This window comes from Protopterus annectens, chromosome 10.part0, assembly GCF_019279795.1.
Source record: "Protopterus annectens isolate FY-2018-M chromosome 10.part0, PAN1.0, whole genome shotgun sequence".
NCBI classification, from domain to species: Eukaryota; Metazoa; Chordata; order Ceratodontiformes; family Protopteridae; genus Protopterus; species Protopterus annectens.
Window position 1 is genome coordinate 1,120,678,479 of NC_056744.1, and position 18,535 is coordinate 1,120,697,013.

Genomic DNA, 18,535 nt, shown 5'->3' on the forward strand with positions numbered 1-18,535 from the left:
AGACTTTCCATGGTCAAAATATGTGCAAGCCTTTTTCAGGGAAAAAAAATGAATTATGATTCAGTTTAGAACTGAAGTAGAAGCAAAAAAACTAAATGAATATTTGTTAATATGCATTAAAGTGTTGGACACTACTAAAGTCTATGATGGAAGAGGACTATGGACTGGGAGATGGGAAAATGGCAAAATACTGAAAATGGAAAATGACAATGTAGTACATATACCTAGTATTATTAATGTGCAAGACAATAGAGGTACAGATGGCAACCCAAGATTTGCTATTTTTGTGGAAAAGTGATTATTTAATTAATGAATGTGACAAAAAAGATGTTATGTATGTGGTCGGACAGGCCATAATAGAAAGAAATGTCAAGTAAAATGTAAGACGTGGTAATACAGGAAATTAATTGTTAAAATATGAGGTAGAAATACATGAAAATGAAGTTGAAATTATACAAGAAAAAGATTTAAAAATATTGTACAAAATCACAATAAAACAAGAGAAAAAAACATAGAAAGAGTATTTAAATTTAAGGCGAAAGACAGAGAAGGAAAAAGAAAAAGTAAGAGAGACAGATGAAAGAAGTGGAAAAGAATCAGAGTTGCATATAGTAAAAGGCAAAAGAAATTCAATGGGAAACAGAGTTAGGGAAAGAAAAAGAAAATTTAAAAACATAATAGTTGAAGTAAATAAGAAAAGTAAGAGATAAGAAAATTATTTTAATAACTCTTCTATAAAGCTGAAAATATTAGCTTTGAACATGAAAAGTATGAAAAATATTAAAAGGGGAATTAGTATTTTACAATGGTGTACTGCAGTAGATGTTCAAATAAGAGTGTTAGAAGACATTAGAATATAAACAAAAGAAGAAAGGGTACAAACAGAAAAACTTTGGAATGGTACTATTTGGAATATAGGCAAAGAAACATGCTCAGGTGAATGTATATTATTCCAAGAAAGTATAAAAATATTAGCTATTACAATAGTAGCACTGGGCCAAATAACAGTAGTGAATTTAAGATGGAAAAATATGTATATAGACTAATAGCTTTATATGCATATGTAACAAAACAAGAGAGCAAGAGAGAGAGAAACAATGTTTAAAAGTATACTTAATTATGTCTGTGTTAACATGGATATAATAATGACAGGTAACTTTAACTGTAATTTGAGAAATAAAAAGAATAGCTGTGATGTTAAAATGATTACTGAAATTATGAAAAGTGGAAAATTAAAAGTATGGGAAAATAAACACTGGAATTAAAAAAGAATTGAAATTAATGCAGAAATTGATTGTTGTTTGATATCAGAAGGCCTACAAATTATTCAAAAAGGAATCAAATATATTTTGATTTTTTGATCATGTAGTAATTTGGATAAGAATTTATGAAAATGAGGAATATATTAAAATAGGAAAAGGTATAAAAAGAATGAATGAAAAAAAGAATTAGAATCAGGAGAAACAAAAGAAATTATAGAATTATGGAAATAGCATATTGATGTAAGAGATGTTTATGACAATTGGACATTTTGGTGGATTCAATTTAAAAAGAAATACAAAAAGTATTTTTGAATGCACACAAAAGAAAAGAAAACATTGAATACAAAATATTAAGTCAAACATATTTCAACATTTAATAGTGAAGAAAAAAACATTTTTTGAAAAAGAACAAAATTATATAGAAGAAATCAGGATAAGGTTAATAAATTATTATTTAAGTAAAATATTGTTTGCAAAGAAAAAAGAAGTAGTACCATACTTATATAAGATAGTAAAAGAAGGAAAGATAATGAGAAAATTAAAAAAGAAGGGAATCAAGTTAAAAAGCAAGAAGAAATATATGAGATAATTAAAGAATATGTATTAGATTTATATAGTAAAAAAGAAGTTAACATAGAACAAATTTACAATGTGGGACAGTTAAATAAGGAATATAAATATTTAGAAAGAAAAATAAACATGAATGAGTTGAATGGGATCTTGAAAGATATCAGTGTTAATTCAGTGCCAGGTTTGGATGGAACTGAATATAGTATATATAAAGAAATGTATGAGTAGCAAAAAATGGTGTTTATAGAAGTAATGAATGAGTGGCTAGAAAAAAGAATTTAGCATAAAGAAATGTGCACAGGTGTGATAAAATTTATATTAAAGAATGGAGATAAAGATAAAATAAAAAACAATTGAAGACCAATTCCACTGAATAACAGACTATACAATTTTCAAACTAGAAAGACTACTTAATCGAACTTGGTTTGGGAGAAAAGGAAAAGGGGTTCAAAACCTATTATGGATAATAAGGGAAGTAATTGATGATATTATTAATAAAAAAGTGGAAACAAAAATCATGATAGGGGATGTTAGTAAGGTATATGAAAATATTCAGTAGGAAGCATTATGTGCTTTTTAAAAGCATATTACATTATTGAAAAATATTACAATTAATTAAATCAATATATGCAAAGAATTATGTAAGATTGAATGTAAACAGTTGGACTGGGCATAATATAAAAATAGAATGTAGTATAAAACAAGGATGTCCTGTAAACAGTATGATCTTTACTGTAATCATGATCACAGTAGTAATGGAAGTTAATAAAATGTCAAGTAAGGATATCGAATAATGGAAGGAATTCAGTTGCCAATAATGTACACTTAGGCTGATGATATTGTAGTAAAAGTAGACAAAAAAGACTATTACTTCCACTTACAACAAACCCACCATCAACACCCCCAAAAATTCTGGTCTAGCATTAACTAACTTCTTCAACCAGGACTCTTTAAAACTCCTGACCCTACAGGTTTCGACCATAATAACTCTAACCAGATTCCTGATGCCTTTAACCACTATTTTACTGAAACCATCCTATCCCTAGCTAACACATTACCTACCACCTCCACCCTCCCATCAAATACACCTAATACTTCATCACCTACCTTCCATATACACCCAGTACCTACATCCCTCATTTGTAACCTCCTTCAAAAGCTCAAGCCATGCACCCCCTCCGCAGACTGTCTTCCAGCCGAATACCTACAAATCACAGCTAAAGCCATAGCCTACCCCGTCTCCATACTTATAAATAGAACAATTTCAGAAAGCAGAATCCCTTCTCTGTGGAAGATCTCCCATATAATCCCTTTACACAAAGGTGGGTCTTCAACTGAGCTTTCTAACATTCGGCCTATTGCCTTACTCTCTCCATTAGCTAAAATAATGGAGAAATGTATACACCGACAACTGCTTGACCACCTACTACAAAATAATCTACTTGCCAATTGCCAACATGGTTTTAGCCCCTACCATAGCACAACAACTGCCCTGCTATACTTCAAGACTCTATAAACAAAAATCGTAACAATAACTACTTTTCTTCTGCTCTTTTCATAAACCTTTCAAAAGCATTTGATATGATGAACCATACCATACTTATCAACATTCTAAAAGCCCAATCACTTGACCCACAAGCATTACAATGGTTTATATCCTATCTACAAGATAGACAGCAAGCAGTTCTCTGGAATCATAACATTTCTTCATCCCTCTCTGTAAACATTGGAGTACCACAGGGCTCTATTGTAGGACCACTTCTATTTTCTCTGTTTATCAATGATCTACATACTAGTATTTCTCAAGCCACCTGTATACAGTATGCAGATGACTCCACCTTAATTTGTTCAGCCAAGTCCATAACCTCTGTCCAGTGCCTCACCCAAATAGTATTTAACAGTGTTGAGAACTGGTTCATGAAACACTGCCTTCTTCTCCACCCCAAGAAAACTAAACTATTGCTCTTTTCTCCTACTCACAAGTCACCTCAACCACACTTCACATTAACCTCTAACAATGGAACTATCATATCCCCTGATACTACAACCCGCCTGCTGGGTGTTAAAATAGACAACAACCTTAGCTACAATGACCATATTAATTCCACTATAAAGACTGTAAACAAAAAACTAGGGACCTTATACAGAATACAATCCTTCCTTACCCCTGCAGCCAAAATTACTATAGCCCAAACCCATCTAATATCTACTCTGTTCTATGCTTCTGCTATATATATACTAATCTTTCTAAAACCAACCTTTCCAAACTCTCCACCAGCTATAATAACATAGCCAGATTTGCTACTGGTACCCCATATAGAACTCATCATTGCCACAACCTCAAACAACTGGGTTGGTTAGAACTACAAACCCAACTACTTTTTCAACAACTTGTTATCTCCCATAAGATACTCTACTACCCCAAGCATACCCCTATACTCACTAATCTCATCTCCCCATACAAAAACCTTGCAACCCTACGTTCAGCAAATAAACTTCAAATCTCTTCCATTAAATCCAACAACAAAGCTGGGGACTCACTCTTCACAAACACCATACGAAAGAGCTGGAACCATCTTCCTTCTGAACTTTCCAACCTTACTTCTACTCTACTTTATAAGAAGCATCTTAAAGAATATCTTAAATCCCACTGGCTTTGCCCTGCTCTAACCCTGACTGATATCTCTTGCCCATCCTGCTGTTTCTCAGGAAAAAAAAAAAATTCTGTTTTTTTGTTTCTACTCATGGTATTTTATTCTAGCCTAAATGTTTCTAAATAACTCTGCTTAACCCTATCTTTTAATGTAAACATTGTATCAATTTTAATTTTAATTTTACTGCATTGTTGTCATTATTGCTGCTTGGAGCTTTTCTCCCCGGGCCTCTACTGAAAATGGACATGTATCCAGTTAGACTAGCCTGGTCAACAAATGTAAAATAAAAATAAATTAAAAAAAAAGCAAAAAATAAAGCCTGGATGAAATCAATTAATGGAAACTTAAGTACACAGTTGAAGGAAGTTGGTTTTAAGCATAAATAAAGAGAAAAGTAAAGGAGATGGGTATGATGGTATTATAGGAGGTGTGTAATGCAATGAGAAGAGTTTAGATATTTTAAGAATAGTATTTGGAAGTATAGAATACAGACATGAACAATGGGACTACATTATTAAAGACATCAAAGACATGATTACATTCTGGAGGACATATAGGTTTTCATACAAGAAGAAAGCGCATTTAATAAACATCATAATAATAGGTAAATAGTTTATATGGTAAATGTTTGCATGATGCCAATGAAATATGAAAAAGAAATTATGCAGATATTTGTTTCTTTTATTTGGAGGTCAAGACTGAAACCAGTTAAGAGTGGAATTTTGTATATGAAAGATGAACAACGGGGTTTGGGTTTGATTAATCCAACTGTGCATGCAGCCTCTTTGTGTATGTATAAAGTACTAAAAGGAGTAATGAAAAATAATAAACACTTGATAGAAACAATAATGTATTGTAAATATAGAGACATTTGGGAAGAAATAGAAATAAAAAAAAAATGATTTTAGTGAAGAAATGAAAGAACTTTACAGCAAAATTGCATGGTGGAAATTTAAAAAATAATGTTATTGAAAATAATAGAAAAGAATGATATGTTAACATTATGAGATCCTTTTAGTTTGTGGATCCATGGAAAGAGTTAGAAATAGATACGAAAGGAATAATGATGAGATACAGAAATTAGAAAAACAATTAAGGAATGTAATGATTTTTTGTGGAGGTTCTCAATTGAAAAAATTACCTGTAGGGCCAATTTGCCATATAACAGAAAACAAGTTAAAATATGTAATAAATGTAAAGAATTGGAAACTATAGAACATGTTTTTTTAAATGTGTGTGAATTCAAAAACCGTGAAAAAAAGTATTTAAACATGATTTGATTAAAATGTAGTTACATTTTGAAATGTTAAACATTGACATGATAGAGTATTGGTTTTATGGGGCTAGATCCCAGAATGAAGCAAAGAAAATGGACAGAATTAGATTCTATGTAACATTGGTCATATGGATTGAAAGACTTAATGAAATCAAATACAATGGAAAATGGACTTTGACAAAAATACTGGAAAATATGGTTTTGGTTGTGGGGTAAAGAGTGGGGGAAACACTTAAAATGGGAATACAAATGTATTGATTGTGTTAAAATCTGTAAACATGTAAAAATATGAATTGTATATATGTTTACAAAAAAAAAACTCTACTCTTCATCACAGGGGGACATGTTAGTGTGTGGTGTGTCTGTCTTTCTGTTTCTGGTCAAAGTACGTAGGCATCCTGGAGAAACAGGAGGAAATATGGAAATGATAAGGCAGTACAGAGATAATAAGGAGAGTTACATTTTGAGTTCAGAGATAGTAGAATAAGTATTAAGTAATGCAGAGGTGGAGAGCTCATTCATAACAGAGGGGAAAATGAAGCAAAGCAAAATAATGATGCAGAGAGTCTACCAGAAGAGGGAATGGATTTGGAAGTTATTTTTCAGAAGAAACCATTTGAGGAAGATATAGAGACTCAGCAGGAATGTACTATTACAACCCTCCAATCCAGAGGGTTGCAGGATGATTACCTTAAGGATTTTATCAACCAAAGTGAATCAAAATGTGATGTAGCAGCATCCTGGAGAGAATTAATGGAAAAAAATCAAAAAGAAGAAACAACAGAGGAAACAATAGGAAGAAATCATATGCACAGAAGGTGAAGGAAGGAGAGTAGAAAATTGAAGTGGTGAAGGAAATGAAGAAATATATCATAATAATAAGTAGTAAAAAGAAAAAGGACTGGAAAGGTATGAAGTGTGAGAATCCCTACAGAGGTAAAAGCATGTATCCTTATTAATAAAGAGACATTCTCTGATTTATTTTTGAGAGTAGACAAGCTATGGAAAACATTTTAGTAAAATATGAGAAATAAAAACAATAGCAATCCATGATCACAATATGTAATACAATCCTTTCATAGAAAAAAAAAGAAAATGAATTGAATTTAGAACTGAAATTGAAGCAAAAGATTTAAAAGAACAGTTATTAACCTTGTGTAAAGATGCTTTGAATACAACAAAAGTGTATGATGGAAGAGGCTTGTGGACTGGGGAATGGGAATGTAGGGTTATACTAAATATGATAAAGGAAAATGTTATACACATTCCTAGTAAAATTAATGTTAGTGGCAAAAGAGGCTTTGTGAATATAAAGGATAGCTTAAAACTGTGGGGTTTTTATTGTGGTAAGGATAATCATTTGATAAAGAAAGTGATAAAAGAAAATGTTTCATATGAGGTAAAGCAGGTCACACAGCAAAGAAATTTTATTTAAAATGCAAAAAAATGTGGTAAAACTGGACATGTCTGACTAGAGTGGGATGAAGATTTGCAACTTAGAAAGATAAGAACCACATAACTTAGCCCAGGATATAGGCAATCTCTGGGATTTATCAAACCCTACACACAGTGTACGAATAGTGCAGCAGCTGTTGCATGGAATATGGCCACCAAGCGATTCAGTAAAGGGCTCCCAGGACATGAACGAGCACTTCTACACTATTCCTACATGGACACCACTGCCTAATGCTAATTACCTCATTTGCTGGTGAAAACCATGCAAATGAGGTGAATCAGCAATTCAGAAAGCAGGCAGGTGTCCGTGCAGGAATAGTGTAAGACAGAAATGTGTTCAGTTACTAGCTGAACACATTTCTGCAAATTAGAAAACAGAGGCATGACAGCTTGAAATAAGGCATGTAGTTTATTTATTAGGCTAGCCAATGGCCAACTATATGGCCATTGTCATGATAAATAGTTTTAATTTTTTTAAATAAAACTTTTTTTTTTTTGGCTGATCTTGGCTGTTTAAGCAGCACACAAATAGGATTGTGCCAAAAATAAAAAAAAAAAAAGGGGGAAAATACATTTTTACAGAAATCTGCATTTTGCCATTATAGTCAATGGCATGCAGAATGAAAACAATACCAGGGAATAGTGGTTACTAAGGGAAAAGGGCCAGTGTAAGTGTGGTAACTATGGACTAAAGCAGTGGTGTATGCAAATGAGGGGATTTATACTGAATCACAATTTTCTTCTAAGTGTCAGCCTGCACCTAACCATGTAGGTGCTCTAACACCACCATGTAGACAGGAGAAGCAGCTAACATGAAAAGGGGTGTGTTATTCTTGCTGTAAGCCCATTGGAGCGCAGTGGCCCATGTTTGGCCTTAGCTAAGCACAGTTAAGGAACGGGGTGTGTCTGAGGCTGTTTTGTCTTATTCCATGAAATGCAGAGCATGTTCGCATCGAGGGTAGGGCCAGTTCTGCTTAAAAGTGTTTACTGTAGCTAAACAGGTCTGCATGGTGCACACTGCCCCCCCCAAAAAAAAAACAGGAATAGCAGAACTGTTTACATTTGAGCAGCAGGTATGTGCGGCACGCATCGGGACTTAAACAGGGAGGAAATGGAAAGGGGAAACAGCAGAAGTAAGGTAATCAAGGAGCACTACCATAGCTGACAGGTGGAATGTATCAGAATCAGCCAATTACATAGGCATCAGCCCAGTGCACTACTATAAACTATGCAAACACCTTTCAGTCTGTTTTTTCCCACAGACTCTACACCACTGGTGTACACATTCAGGGGAATTTTAAACTGACAAAACTAGCAAAACATGTTAGGGGTTGCTGTTGCTTTGATCTATCAGTATGTGCTAGAGACTGAGGGTGGTGAGGAGGATAATGCTGACAACCAACTCAGACCAATGAGAAGAGTGTTCAGACCCAGGGTAACCTACCAGGGGCTACATGATCTGGAGATAGTAGATCACTACAGGGTGGACAGGGACATACTTCAGCAACTTGTTGAGCTGTGCCAGCCTTACCTCAGACCCAGAACCAACAGAGGGGAACCCATCCCACTGGATACCAAAGTATGTGTAGCCTTAAGAATACTAGCTACAGGCACTTTCCAAAGACCAACTGGGGATACCATGGGGGTCTCACAGGCATCTTCATCCAGGATACTTCACCATTTCCTGGATCTCATGTGACCACATGCCACTGAGCACATTTACTTTCCCAGCACCTGTGAGGAGAGGACCAGAAATATGCATCTCTTAATACCTGGAGGTACTGGGTGATAGGCTGCACATACATCCACATCAAAGCACCACCTGAGGACCAGGATAGGGTCTACCTAAACCACAAGGTGTTCCACTCCTTCAACTGTCAGGTCATGTGTGATGTCCAGGGCATTATCATGAATGTGTGTGCTGGCAGCCCTGGAAGCTATAATGACTCCCACATCAGGCATTCATCACAGCTGTACCAGGTGTTTGTTAGTGGAGACATCCCATATGGCCATCTGATGGGAGATGCTGGCTATGCATTGGAGCCGTGGCTGACGACACCCATCAGAAATGCACACACACCCACACAAGAATGCCATAATGAGGCACACGTACAAACCAGGATCATTATAGAGTGTGTGTCTGGGATGGCCAAGTGATGGTTCCACTGCCTTGACATATCTGGTAGAGCCTTGCAGTACTCTCAAGTCACATGTGCACACATGTTCATAGTATGTGCCACGCTACACAATATGATCCTGTGGAAACACCTGCAGCAGGAACAAAATGGGGGAAGGGCCACACAGCCCCCCACCATTGCCAAGGTCTCCACAGGCACAGAGGGACTCGGAGGAGGAACATCCTAAGCCTGCCCCTGTAGGTAGATGGAGACATGCCCAGTATTCCCTGTCCTTGGCAAAAAGGCAATGCATAGCACATACACTGACACTGTAGGGCTCCAGGGACTGATATCTCTCTCTCTCTCTGACTCACACACACAGTAAAATGGATGCTAAACATTACACCACCTATACCTTACCATGTATAGGCAGTGTACTGCGTACATCCGACATAGTCAGCCCTCAAGCACCGTCCTCACAACAGCCTCAGCCACAAGGTAAATCAGTATCCTTAACAAAATAAATGAATGGAGTGGAATGTTCTGATAGCATATCTATGGTATTGATTCAAGCATGCAAGGGAATGGTGTGGCTTACTCAGATAGCAACAGACAACTGACAGCTCTGTGGGACAGCAGCAAGTGTATTCCCAGTACTGGCCTACCCAAACTACGCAGTACCACCCTAGTTGACAAATACCACTTCAGTATATGTCATAAGCCAAATAACTGAGTCACATGCATGAATGTCAAAGTGGAGGTACCATACCCACCCCCAGCCTCCTTCAGCAAGTCAGCTGTAGAACACCATACAGAAATGTCTGGCAGTACACTTCCACATGGTGATGTCCATGAAATCCCCACCTACAGACTTTTACACAGTGATATCACAGCAGGTCTGGCAGTGGCAGTATGGCTTTGAAAGGTAAGAAGTCTGCAACTACAAATGTTTATGCCAGAACAATCTCACCTGTGGTGGATACTGTTATGCCTGTAGTCCCAAAGAAAAGGCACACCACTATGCTAAATGGGACCAAAGTGTTAAGTAAATATCAGACAGTCTCTGCAAATGTGTACTGTGTACAGATGTGTAACCCCCCCCCCCACATAGATCCATAAAAATGCAGTAACATGTCCCTAGCCTTAAGCGGCATCCAGCCATCAACTAGAGTGATGGCTCAACACAAACAGAAAGCAGTTGACAGTAACACCCACAGTCAACTTACTGGTACCATCCCAGGGTTGTCCACTGCCAGCAGCCTGGGAACATATGATAATCAGAATGCACTGCTTTATTACAGATGGCCTGCATCTGTCACACCTGACCTACAGACCTGTGGCAAATGCCCATGCTTCACCCACAGTACCCTGCTAGGGAGTGTCATGGGGTCCATAATACAATATACAACATGCAAAGGAAGGCCATGCTGTTAACTGCTAGGAGAAAACCTGCCAGTGTCAGAGAGGCAGAAATCTGAACAAAGCCATGAATAATGGGGTGAAAAAGGTCCAAAGAGAAGGACACCTTTGACATACTGCTCTAATAATATTATAAAGTTGATGTAATGATTGTAGGAGCATGGAATGTCTTATGGGTACGAAGTCTCAAACTGCAATGTCAGCTGTCAGTAATATCTGACTTAAACACTGAATGACTTGCAAAACACTTTTCCTTGAAAACCACACTTGTTTGGGTAACCAAAAAGATATATGAGTAATGGATGTGGACAGTCAATGATATTCTGTACAGTCAAAAGGCAGGGCTAGGAGTCTAAACATGGGAATGCACTCATTGCAGGCAGTCCTAACCCTGGAAGATGGTGACATATCTGCACCCACCGAACCCTGGCCCACAGCCATGGGGAGCAACACACCCTTCCCTGATCACTCATCCTATGAAACATCCTGACCCCAAAATGTGGCCAGCCAAGCAAAATGAGGTGGGCCATACATATATGTGAGACACACACACACCTCCAGGCTGGTAAAACAGTCTGACACACACAAGACCCTCCAAGTGCAGTCAAGCTTTGAGAAGACCTCTATGCAAAGTACTGGTAGCTATAGGAAACCATATCTGACCCAGGACACCTGCCCCACATATCTTATCCCATACAAATCTATATGGAGTCTGCCTGTCACCCTGATCCTGTCTGACTTATATTACCCAACCATGGACTGGAAATCAGATCAGGCCAGAACAGAAATGCACAGAGATTCCATCACCAAGGTGCTGGACTGTTCCCACAGCTCCAGCAGTCAATTGCTTGTAGGCACACCTCTCAACAGGCTGGATTGTGCAAGAATGTATAGCATTTGGCCCATAAGTTTGGTGTGTGCATCATCCATCCTGTATTCCCCTGGTAAATCACTGTGATGATCTGAGGAGGTATGTCACGAGGTACTGAAACAATACATGACAGTGTCAAATGGCATATATGTCAGATGTCTGCAAAAACAAGCCCTTTAACCCTAGCATCAGCCCATACATTACTGAGAAAAATAGTCAAAATCACTGTATGGCCCATTGTCTCCCAATTTTGATAGGCTATCTCCAGATATCTTGCAGCAACAGGTTGAGGAGAATGGCTGTAGCACAAAACAAACTGGCCTGGAGTACAACAATCCCTGGAAGGCAGTCCCAGATGTACTATAGAAGATCACACTGGGCATGCTAATACACTTGGAGAAATGTCAGTAGGATCTAGGAATGAACAGGCCTTTCCCACCCAGTGCACTTCCCATTCCTGTTCTTTACCAGTCCTGAAGATGTCTGTCACCAGAGAAGTCCTTTTCATCACACCTCAGCCCTGTAAGCTCTGTGGTGTGTGTGATAACTGTGCAGCACTATAGTACAAATAATTGGTTAAGTAGGAGCTCTAATCTCAGTTCTGGCAAATGTAAAAGTGTGTGTGTGTGTGTGTGTGTGTGTGTGTGTGTGTGTGTGTGTGTGTGTGTGTGTGTGTGTGTGTGTGTTTAGAAGTTAAAGCTGTTGGGTCCATTCAAACCCAGTACACTTCCCCTTTCCCTACTTTAGCAGTCCTGCAGATATCAGTCACCTTAAAAGTCCCTTTTGTCAGGCTTCAGCCCCATAAGCTTGGTGGGGTGTGCGATCACTGTGTAACACTATAGTACAAATAACTAGTTAATAAGGAGTTCTAATCTCATTCCTGGCAAATGTAAAAGTATGTGTGTGTACGTGTGTGAACAGCATCCTGTCTGGGGGGGGGGGGTGATGTGCTTGTGTGAGAACCATATCCATTGGAGGGTGGATTTTGCTACTTTTTACTGTTGCCCACCCAGTACATATCCCAGTGTTCACATTACAAGGCCCACAGTTGTCAACCACTGTAGAGGGACATGTAGACACTCTGCAGCCCTATCAGCATTGTGCCGTGTGCAATAACTATGTGACAGTATGGAATAGAGAACAAGATATGCTGCCCATCTAATCTTTGGATATCACTCCCCACTTAGGAATCATACACAAACTCACTCAGGTAGGCAGCCACCCCTACATCAGTAAGTGTCCTGTAAACCAGCTCACAGATTAAACCCATGTGAAAGAAGTGGACTCTATATCAGACTGCTGAACAGTCACCAGTGGAGTCCCACAGGTTGTGGACCTGGGTTCCCTTATGTTTGGGAACCACACCTCTAAGGACCAGCCCAATACAAAGGTGCCCTGGCTGACAATGTTTGCATATGGCTACAAGGTGGGTGCTATTATTACACCCCCCACATGAGGTTGACATCCTTTACAAAGGCCTCTCTGAGACCTATGACTGTTGTCAAAACCCTGGACATAGGCTCAATGCCAGATGATGTGCTCGCATCCCCTTTCAGTATGACATGGTTCCCATAAAGTAATACATTGATGGTAGACCAGTGAACACTGATGTTGGTATAATGGAACTAGGAACACAGGTTGACAGTGAGCTCTATGGTGACCACCACTGTGCCACTGTCTTCTGAAAGTCCTTCCATGTGTCACTTCTCCTGACTCAGGGTGTTGAATACGTGAAGTAAAAGGGCAGTGTTTCTTCTCTGTACACCCCCCTCAGTAAACTAATCAATGTGGACTATGGCCCATTTGCCATGTACCCCACTGTACATCAGCAACAACAGGAAAGGCTGCAAATGTACCTCACAAAGAGGATCTTAGGTACTACACACTTGCCCCATATGGACAGACTCCAAAAACTGCAATGAATCTCTGTCTCATATTGGCTACTTAGGTGTGATCTCTGCCTGACATACACAGACATGTCTGACCTAATTCTGTCAAGAATGCTACATCTGAGGAAACCAATCTGTCCATGCAATGGAATAGATGCCACTTACATGTCAAGCTGAGCACATCACTGTCCCTCTTCAAGAGAAATCAGGAGGAGTCGATGGGGAATAGAATACCCACCGTGGGGATCACTCCAGTGACTATACTCAGTAGACACATCAGGGAGTATCGTCAGGTGGCATGATACCAGTGTATTCCCATGGGCTAGCCTTGTAAAGCCTCCATGGCCATTTGCCATGTACACACCTATGCCTCTTTGAAGCTATGGATCTCAGTACTGTCAAATGTGTGTCTGTGCATTAGTGTATCTGAAAGTGTTTGTGAGTGTGTAAACATGAGGGTTCAAGTAGATGGTGGCCCATCTCACCCAGTACAACTACCATGGCCATACCTTACAAGTGCTGTAGATGCTATTCACTATATCGGTACCTTGGGACACTCCACAACCTATAAGCTCTGTGGTATGTGCGGTAACTGCATATCACTATAATACCAATAACCACATAGCTAGGGGTTCTAATATGAGACCTAGAAAGTCTGTGTGTGTGTGTGTGTGTGTGTGTGTGTGTGTGTGTGTGTGTGTGTGTGTGTGTCTGTGTGTGTATAAGTGCATATATGTGTAGGTTACAGTATTTTATGGCCTTTCACACCCAGTACATCAAACATTGTCATAATTTGCAAGGCCTGGTGATATCCCTCGCCTTAGAAGCTTAGAAGTACCTTTGGACAAGTGTCACCCCATAAGCTCCGTGGCATGTGTAATAAATGCGTAACAATGTAGTAACAATAAATATATAAATAGTGGCTCTAATCTCAGTCCTGGCAAATGTTTGTGAGAGAAGAGTATCTTGTGTTTGTGTGCAAATGGCATCCATTGACTGAACATGGATTCGTATTTTATGCTATGGTACACTAAGTAAACATTCCTAAGTCTACTGTATGAGGTCCACTGTTCATATCAACCATAGTGGTATCTGTAGACACTCTTCAGCCCTATAAGCTCTGTGCAACAGTATGGAATAGTATGGTATGAATAACAAGCTATGTTGGTCTGCTAATGTCAGTACTGGCAAGTGTGTGTGTGTGTCTGCGTGTGTGTGTGTGTGTGTATGTGTGTGTGTGTGTGTGTGTGTGTGTGTGTGTGTGTGTGTGTGTGTGTGTGTGTGTGTGTGTGTGTGTGTGTGTGTGTGTGTGTGTGTGTGTGTGGGTGCACATTGGTGAGTAAAACAGTGGCTGTGAGTGTGTAGACTTAAATGTGACACTATTATGAGTACTCTCACACCCAGTACAGCCACCATTGCCTTACCCCACAAGGCCACGTGATATTATTCACCTTACAGATATCTTGTAACAATCATCACACTAGTCATCCTGTGCCACCTGCAATAATCACATAATAGTGTGATACCACAACTTGATGGGTAAGCGATCCAAACACAACACTGGCAACTGTAATCATGTGTGTGTGTGTGTGTGTGTGTGTGTGTGTGTGTGTGTGTGTGTGTGTGTGTGTGTGTGTGTGTGTGTGTGAACAGTATTATCTGTGTGTTTGGTCGAGACAATATCCTCTGTGGTTGAGGACTTTAGCAATTTGAGGTGTGTTCCACCAACCACACTTACCATTATCCACTATACTAGAGCTGATGTCAACTACCATAGACTGAGATACAAATCCTCATCCCTAAAAGCTATGAGGCACATGCAAGAATTGTTACACAGACCTGGGAAATGGATGCAGAATAGCCGTACCCCGACAATAATGTGGTCAATGTGTTACTACACTGCCATACCACTGTTGGTGCTGTCTGCAGTGCCACATCCTGCTGACACACAGACACCTGGGACACAAACAGAATACAGCATGTGAGAACACATTCACTTAGTGTTACTAACACCAATAATGTATCATGGCTGAAAAGGTACACACACTCTGATGTGTACCCATTACAAATGCCAGATGACAGCACCTTACACAATATCAACTAGCTACACTCTACTAAAGTCACCCTGTGCATCAGACCCATATAAGTATGCCTCTGCATCAGTGGTATGGATGGCATGGATGTGGCACAGGTATCATCATATACAGAGGGTTTTGTGTGTGTTTGCCAGAAGCCTAGGCTAGACCACACAGTTGACATCTTGTCTGTGTGTGTATGGGGGGTGTTCATTGAATGGGCAGTGCAGGGGTGGTGTTTGTTTGGAGGTGACTTTCCTGATGATGATGATGTGTGTGTGTGTTTGTATGCACACAGTCACACCATGTGGGTGCCCTACACAGGGGTATTTTGGAAAGCTGTGGGCCATACATGGCAGGGTGTACAGTTCACCATCTCAGGCCATGGACATGGGAATTGGGCCTGTCAAGGGTATCACTAGCACCACCAGGGCTAAGTCCAGATGCAGTACTACTTCCCGCTGGTGACTAATGCCTGCTGAATTCGCATCCCTGTTGGGACTGTCAAGGATCATGTACCTATGGCCTGCTGCATTGTGGCATGGACAGCACACCCCCTTCAGTAGTGCTGGTGGTACCACCAGCATAGGAATGGGATGATGCACGGTCATGTAGACTGCCAGCTGATTGTGATGCTGCCCTACAGCCACATGACTGCTGGCCAGTGTCCTCCAAATGCTTAAGCACAGGTATTCCACAGTTGAAGAGTGCCAAGGTCTCTCCCCACTATCTATCCATGACCCCAGTATGCTCACAGATGGCTGCAGTGAGTTCATATTGCCATGGACACCAGGGACATGCTCATCCATGACCCTGCACATATGTCTGGTATGATGCTCATTATGTGCCTGTGCCCCCATGATAGCCTGAAACATGCATCTGGTGACTGCTGCCATGGCGCTTGCAACAGGGGCATGACAGGCTGCAATCCTCCTCCGAGCACCCCTGCCCATCTGCCTGTGTGGACCGTGTATGCACTGTGGCCACAGTCACCACAGTAGCCTGTTACATGCCACCACCTGCCAACTGTCCATTATATGTTGCCACTGGTGACAGAGTATGTGTAGGCATTGTAACTATGTGCAGGAATGGTGTTAACAATAGTGGGATGCCAACTGATGGCACAGTATCAACCCCTGGAAACCTCACCTTTTCCTCAATATGAGTATCATCATGGTCATATTCTGCACAGACACTGATATCAGTATCAGAGCACTGGCACTATAAGGTTTGCTGATATGTATACACACACACACACACACACACACACACACACACACACACACACACACACACACACACACACACACACACACACACACACACACACACACACACACACACACACACACACACACACACACAGACACACACACACACACACACACACACACACACACACACACACAGGTGAGGTGCCTCAAAGGCATTACACAGACCTCACATTAGCTGACTGGGGGCATTCATGACACACAGTCACGCAATTACATACACACTCTGGACGGACCCTCAGCATCATGCAGTGCAGCCCATTCCAATTACCATTACTACTATTATACACCTCTGGGATACGTGAGTGGTGTTAGTAGGTAATGGCCCTTCACCTAGCACACACTGTACCCATGTAAATCATTGCTGTTCACCTGTTTAGCACTGTGGAAAATCCTGCAGAACATACCCCCCAACTGTACAGGGTTTTGCTGAATGTCTACATGTGTGGCTCATATGTTTGGTCTGTTCCTCATAATGCCTGTGTTTGTCTGATACATTACAGGGTTGGCCTGTGGATTGGTGCCACTACGCAATTTCCTAATTGGAGGTGCAGACTGCATAACCTGGTGTACATGTATTTTAAAACAAAGCCAGTTACTCAAACAACTTCCCAAGCTTACACTGGATATAGTAAGTGTACACACACCTGTTAACATGCCAGGTTTTCATGATATATCACATGAGACCTCAGAAATCAGGTCATAACATTGCCATCATTTCATATGACATATAACCTGTGCATTCCAACTAAAGAACATATACATCAGTTGCAGGTAACATCTTGTAACTGAAATAGGTACAATAGGCTGGTTGCATGAGTGTGCACACCCTTAAAGTAATACTCTGTTAAAGCAATTTTGATTTAATCACAACATGCTGTCTTCTAGGGAAGGTGTCTGTCAGCATTTCACATCATGACTTGCCAATGTTTGCACACTCCCCTTGCAAAACACCTCTAACTATGTCTCATTGCAAGGGCATCCCCTGTGCACCTCCCTCTTCAGGCCAACCTGCATATATCCTATTGGACGTAGGTGTGGGTTTTGACTCAGCCAGTGCAGAATGTTGCATGTGTTCTGGTGAAGCCATACTTTTGTTGATATGGATGTATGGTTTGGGCCATTGTTGTGTGGAAAGGTAGAATTCCTCACCATCCACAGCTATGTGGCAGACACCAGAACATTTTGGAGCCACAAGGGATCATTGTTTGGAACTGTTAATAATCCCCTCTAACTTGGCTACAGCCCCAGTTCCAGCTTGTGAACAGCAACCCCAAAGCAGGACACTGCCGTCACCCTGCTTTACCATGGGGGTGATGTTGTTGTGGTGATGTGCAGTTGTGTTATTGCACCAAACACATCTGTCAGAATTGTGACCAAAGAGTTCAACCTTGGTCCCATATTTCCATAACACATTTTCCCATTTGCTTTTTTGATACCTGATATATTGCTTTCAGACTTTCACCAGGCCTGGATAGTGTTTGGTGTGAGGAACTTCTGCCATCTTCCAACCTTACCCTATAAGCAAGACATATGGAGACAATGGAAGGTTGTTGTGACATGTAGTACACACTCAGTACTTGCTGGAGATTCATGCTACTCCTTCACTGTTGCTGTAGGGTTCCAGTCAGCCTCCCTGGCCAGTTTTGCTCTTGTATTCTCATAGACTTTGGTGG